Below are 6700 nucleotides of genomic sequence, written 5' to 3' on the forward strand. Positions count from 1 at the left end.
GAGGCCGCCGGGGAGCGCCCGCGAACACGCGTTTGATTCAGCTGCAGGGAGGTGGCTTAGGTGGGGAGGTGTAAGGGCAGCTTCTGTTTTTAATTCTTTCCTGTCGGCTGGGGTGAAAAAAAAAATCTTTGTTTTGCGCTTCGTATCTACCCGTTCCCTTCCGCCCCGCCCCCATTATTAAGCGGTTCCTCCCGAAACAAACGACCCACTGGCACGCCGAGTGGCCGGGGACGCCCGATGCCGGGGATGTTTTCGCTCCTCGCAGTCGTTGGCTCCTGGAGGCGTTTTCAAGTGCACAAGTGCACACTGAGCTCGCTCGGGGGGTGTGGAGGGACGCGGGGTCCGTCGGCACCGGCCCGGAGGGTCCCGAGCTCCGCAGCCAGCTTTCGGGGAGTCGCTCCAGTGAGCATTTATTCGTAATACTTGCAGCGCCTGCCTGCACTGTAAAGAGAACAGGGGATGCTGCTGGAGCTTCGAGCGCATTTTTAAATATACTTTATTGATTTTTTACAGAGAGGAAGGGAGAGGGATAGAGTGTTAGAAACATCAATGAGAGAGAAACATCGATCAGCTGCCTCCTGCACACCCTCTACTGGGGATGTGCCCGCAACCAAGGTACATGCCCTTGACCTGAATAGCACCTGGGACCTTTCAGTCCGCAGGCCCATGTTCTATCCACTGAGCCAAACCGGTTAGGGCTGGAGTGCATTTTAATCGGTCGGGTTGCAGGCCTTAATGTGAGCTGTAAATTTAAATTTTATTCAGTATTAACATGCATGAGTGTTTAGGTTTCAGTTACTTATGTATCTTTCCCCCCCTCTACTGTTGGATTCTTTTGTTAATCTAATTAAAGAAAATGGTTAAGGTAAAGAACTTTTTTTTTAAGTTTCACTGGAGGATATATTTTTGTTGATTTTGGAGAGAGTGAGACATCGATGTGTATGTAACATCCTTTGGTTGCCTCGCATACCCCAACCGGGAATGGAACCCGTAACCTGGGTCTGTGCCTTGACCAGGAATGAACCCCGAGCCTTTGGTGTCATGGGGTACACACCAACTAACTGAGCCACCCGGCCAAAGTACTTTTGCTTGGGAATGAAAGGACAGTAGACCTGGAAGAAGGGTACATGAATTCTAATTTGAAAAGTGAGCGGCAATTTAGGCCAGACCTAGGTGGGTTTTTTTTGTTTGTTTTTTTTTGGTGTGTGTGTGTGTTTTTAAAAAATGCATTTTTATTGGTTTTTCAGAGAGGGAGGGAGAGGGAGAGAGATTCAGAAACACCAGTGATGAGAATCAGTGATTGGTTGTCCTGATCCTGGTTCTTGGGTCTATGCTGAACCACTGAGCCACACCTGTGGGGCCTGACCTAGTATTTGTTTCTTTGCACACTTCAAAATTCAAGAAAATTAGTATGCTTTTCGTGCAACTTTAAGTAACAGAGCTTTGCACAGCAGTGTCATCAAGGGAGCAGATGGGCATGTATTTTTATTGTAAATTTAATATAAGTAAAGGTGATATATAAATTTTATATTGAGTAATTATATACTAGTTTCTTGCTGTCCCAGGATCAAAGAAGTAAACATTGTGGAGGGACACTGACATGTTTGGAGAGAAATGGGAACACATACAATGAAAGAGTAACATTGAAAGGTAAGTATTTTACTTCTAAGTAGCCTAATATATCTGCTGTGGAACAAAATTATTAATTAAATGAATCTGCATTGGCTAAAAATTAAACTAGTACACAATGGATTTGATGACAAAACTTAGAAATAATGTGGTTAGCTTAGCATTGAGTGAGTTATTCATCTTTGCAAGATATGGAAGAGATTCTTTTTTCCCCAATATATTTCTATTGATTTCAGAGAGGAAGGGAGAGGGAGAAGGGAGATAGATAGAAACATCAATGATAAGACTGCCTCCTGCACGCCCCCTATTGGGGATCCAGCCTGCAACCCAGGCATGTGCCTTGACCTCCTGGTTCATAGGTCCATGCCCAGCCTCTTGTTCAAATTTTTATCTCTTTTTATTCATCTTCAAGAAGACCAACATTTCATGTAATACTGCTTGATGGTGATAAACTACTTTAGCTTTTTCTTGATTGTGAAGCTCCTTATCTGACTTGAAATTCTAAATGATAGCTTTCCTGGGTATAGTAATCTTGCTTCTAGGTCCTTGCTATTCATCACTGAATAGTTCTTGCCACTCCCCTCTGACCTGAAAGTTTTTGTTGAGAAATCAGCTGACAGTCATATGGGCGCTCAATTGTAGGTAACTAATTCCCTAGTAGGTAACTAAGCTCCCTTGCTGTTTTGTTTTTTTTAATATATTTTTATTGATTTCAAAGAGGAAGGGAGAGGGAGAGAGAGATAGCACACCAATGATGATAGAATCATGATCGACTGCCTCCTGCATGCCCCCTCTTGGGAATCGAGCCTGCAACCCAGGTATGTGCCCTTGACCGGAATTGAACCTGGGACCCTTGAAGTCCGAAGGCCGGAGCTCTATCCATTGATCCAATCCTTCCAGGTCTCCCTTGCTGTTTTTTTAAGATTCCTTCTTTGTATTAAACCTTTGGCATTTTAATTTTGATGTGCTGCTCTGTTTCTTACTTGGTTGCTTTTATTTATTATTTCTGGCACATGGTGTTGAAGACATCACAACTTTGGGTGAGCCATTCCGTGAGATACCAACCAATAAAGCCAAAGTGATCATCTCCTGGGCTTTCATCTTATAAAATTCAAGAGTGATGATTAAGCCCTGACCGGTTTGGAGATAGAAACATCAATGATAAGACTGCCTCCTGCACGCCCCCTATTGGGGATCCAGCCTGCAACCCAGGCATGTGCCTTGACCTCCTGGTTCATAGGTCCATGCCCAGCCTCTTGTTCAAATTTTTATCTCTTTTTATTCATCTTCAAGAAGACCAACATTTCATGTAATACTGCTTGATGGTGATAAACTACTTTAGCTTTTTCTTGACTGTGAAGCTCCTTATCTGACTTGAAATTCTAAATGATAGCTTTCCTGGGTATAGTAATCTTGCTTCTAGGTCCTTGCTATTCATCACTGAATAGTTCTTGCCACTCCCCTCTGACCTGAAAGTTTTTGTTGAGAAATCAGCTGACAGTCATATGGGCGCTCAATTGTAGGTAACTAATTCCCTAGTAGGTAACTAAGCTCCCTTGCTGTTTTTTTTTTTTAAATATATTTTTATTGATTTCAAAGAGGAAGGGAGAGGGAGAGAGAGATAGCACACCAATGATGATAGAATCATGATCGACTGCCTCCTGCATGCCCCCTCTTGGGAATCGAGCCTGCAACCCAGGTATGTGCCCTTGACCGGAATTGAACCTGGGACCCTTGAAGTCCGAAGGCCGGAGTTCTATCCATTGATCCAATCCTGCCAGGTCTCCCTTGCTGTTTTTTAAGATTCCTTCTTTGTATTAAACCTTTGGCATTTTAATTTTGATGTGCTGCTCTGTTTCTTACTTGGTTGCTTTTATTTATTATTTCTGGCACATGGTGTTGAAGACATCACAACTTTGGGTGAGCCATTCCGTGAGATACCAACCAATAAAGCCAAAGTGATCATCTCCTGGGCTTTCATCTTATAAAATTCAAGAGTGATGATTAAGCCCTGACCGGTTTGGCTCAGTGGATAGAGTGTCGGCCTGCGGACTCAAGGGTCCCGGGTTCGATTCCGGTCAAGGGCATGTACCTTGGTTTCGGGCACATACCCAGTAGGGAGTGTGCAGGAGGCAGCTGATCGATGTTTCTCTCTCATCGATGTTTCTAACAATCTCTCTCTCTCCCTTCCTCTCTGTAAAAAATCAATAAAATATATATTAAAAAAAAAAGTGATGATTAAGACCACAGTGTTTGCAATTACACTGCTGAGCTTCAGATCTTGGCTCTATTACTTTTACTCAGTAAAAGTAACCTTGGGAAGATATTTAACTTCTTTGTCTCAGTTATCTGATCTGTAAAATGAGGATAACAGTAGTAACTACCTCTTGGATTGTTGTCATAATACACAACGCACTTGGAACAGCTCCTGACATGGTAATTGCTTAATAAATTTTAGCTGTTGCCATGTTAGAGGAAATACATTTTATGGCCTAAGACAATATACTAGATATTATACAAAATTCAGTTTGTTAAGCTCTACATGAACTTATCCAGCTTTGTATGAAGTTTTCACTATCGATCCTATTGTAGGTTCTGTTTTTATAAGGAAGTACCAGACACAACTCTAGTTTTTACCTGCAGGCCTTTTTGAAATCATGAATGCCTCCATTAAATTCTCTACCCAGGGCTAATTTGCTCCAAAAATGTACTTTTCTATATTTTCTATATTACTTCCCTGAAGTGCTGGAAGCTCCCATATCATTTATATTATTATGGTTTTGGACACAATAGTAACATAAATATCTAGAGAATTGATCTAACCTGTTTTAAAAGGCTTTTATAAAGGTGAATTTCAAGATTTTTTTTGTCTAGGTTTTTTTGCCACACCCCTCATCCCCCACTGGAGGCATACTGTGTGAAAGAGACATAGAAAACATTCAATATGAGATAGAGACAATAATTTACCAACCTTGTTTATAGAAATGCAAGTTAAAATTTACTTTGTGCTTGGCCTGTGTGGCTCAGTGGTTGAGTCATGCGTTTGGTTTCCAGTTAGGGCACATGTCTAGGTTGTTGGCTTGATCCACAGTGGGTGGTGTGCAGGAGGCACCCTATCAAGAATTCTCATTGATGTTTCTATCCTCTCCCTCTTCCTCTATCAGAAATCAATTTAAAAAAATTACAAAAGTTTTAAAACATTTACTTTGTAATAAGCCTTGTAAAGAAAGACGAAATCATGTGGACCTTGAAGAATTCTAAATGCTTTGTTGGGAGGCAGCTATGTAGCTGTTTATTCTTAATATCCTAAGTGTCCTTATAAATTGAAAAGCAAGTGAGACATTTGTTAATAGTTAATATTGATTGCAGATTTAATGAGAGTCACTGTGGTTCTTAAATTACAAGACTTTATTTGTAAATAAAGTTTTTAACTTGTGATTAAAGTTGCAAACTGTTATAAGGAATTATGGTACTGTTAAATTTTAAGAGAGAAATCATAAATAGATTACTGTGTGTTTTTTTTAAGCCCCCAAAGGAATGTATTGGATCATAATTTAAAGATTATGTAACTTGACCTTCAGGTATGGCCTCATCCTGCATCTCTAAATTGAGCTTGGCTTCAGCATTGACTTCGTTCTCAGGTACAGTTCCCTTCAATGTGTGGCCCCAGTATCTCTAGGCATTTATCTGTCAATGAGTGTCCAAACATAGAAAAATTTTATAAGTTTATTTGAGGCTAACAGGACATGCATGGAAGCAAGACCTCAACAGACTAAGAAAATGCTGTGGAGAATGTTAATTATGCAGTTGTTTTTATGCATTTGTAAGAAAAAAGGATTACATGAAATTAATTGGCTGTCCATTACAGAGGCTGGAGAAAGCAAGGAGGGGATCACTGGATAAAAAGTAAAATGGAGAGATACATACATTGCTGGGTACAGGATGTTAACATTTTACAATAAATAGGGATGATATATAGGTGATAAGATCTTGTGCTCCCTCCAGGTTAGTTCCCCTGGTAGGGGACTGGCAAAATTACTCTGGCATTTCAAAGGTGTGTTGCCCTAGGTGCACAAGAACAATGGACAGGGCTTGCTTAAGGGAAAGATACACCTTTTACTGAAGAAGTCTTAAGCCTGGAGTAACTACCCACCATGGCCTGCCCAGTTAGAAATTTTTTATTTTATTTTTTAAATTTATCTTTATTGTTGAAAGTATTCTGTCCTCTTCCCCCGCACCCCCCCCCCCCCCCCCCCCCCCCCCCCCGTCTGTCCATGGGCTATCCATATACTAGATAGGAATTTGATGAGATTATCCTGTGAGGTTATGTTGGTCACTGAGCTTGTTAGCTTTACTTTGTCGACCTGGTTTTGTTCACATATCCAATCAATTTCAACTTGGATTGATCATGCCCTTTGTCTGCTTGCTCCACCAAAAATTCAAATTCCATTGGCTCTTATTAGGGCATGTGTATGTCTGCTGCTAGTAACAGGACAATGCTGTATGTATTTTTGTTTTTGTAAAGTAGCTTAGAGATAGAATTCATATACCACGTTCATATCCAATTAACCCATTTACAGTGTACAGTGGTTTTAGGTATATTCACATATATGAATATCATATAGATGAAATCCTGTGGTCTTTTGTTCTCTTCTCTGACCTAGAACAGTATTTTCAAGGTTTATCCATGTTGACATATATATGTACATCATTCCTTTATATTGCTAAAGAATGCTACATTGTGTAGATAATGCCAAATTTTGTTTTTATCCTTTCATGTTAATAGACATTGTGTTGTTTCTACGTTTTGGCTACTATGAGTAATGCTGCTGTGAGTATTAATGTACAAGTGTTACTATAGACATTTTTGGGCCTTGGGTATGTATACCTAGGAGTGGAATTGCTCTGTCACATGGTAACATTTGAAAGTTTTTATTTTTATTTTTTTTAATTATATCTTTATTGTTCAGATTATTACAGTTCCTCTTTTTTCCCCCCATAGCTCTCCTCCACCCAGTTCCAACCCCACCCTCTGCCCTTACCCCTCCCACTGTCCTCATCCATAGGTGTA

The 6700-nt window shown here is 40.5% G+C and overlaps 1 protein-coding gene across 10 annotated transcripts in view; it reads left to right on the forward strand.

Moving 5' to 3' along the window:
* The window catches only part of KIAA1551 (KIAA1551 ortholog), a 40561-nt gene that overhangs the window by 2343 nt on the left and 31518 nt on the right, over positions 1-6700 (forward strand). For 8 of the 10 annotated variants that reach the window (XM_014539209.1, XM_014539208.1, XM_014539207.1 and 5 more), the window contains exons 2-3: positions 1566-1650; positions 5211-5270. The gene's annotated coding sequence lies outside the window, so the exon portion shown is untranslated. Of the gene's footprint in view, positions 1-1565; positions 1651-5155; positions 5271-6700 lie in introns of all 10 variants that reach the window. The other 2 variants (XM_014539205.1, XM_014539210.1) reach the window with 2 other exon arrangements.

This window comes from Myotis brandtii, unplaced genomic scaffold, assembly GCF_000412655.1.
Source record: "Myotis brandtii unplaced genomic scaffold, ASM41265v1 scaffold209, whole genome shotgun sequence".
Classification (NCBI taxonomy): domain Eukaryota; kingdom Metazoa; phylum Chordata; class Mammalia; order Chiroptera; family Vespertilionidae; genus Myotis; species Myotis brandtii.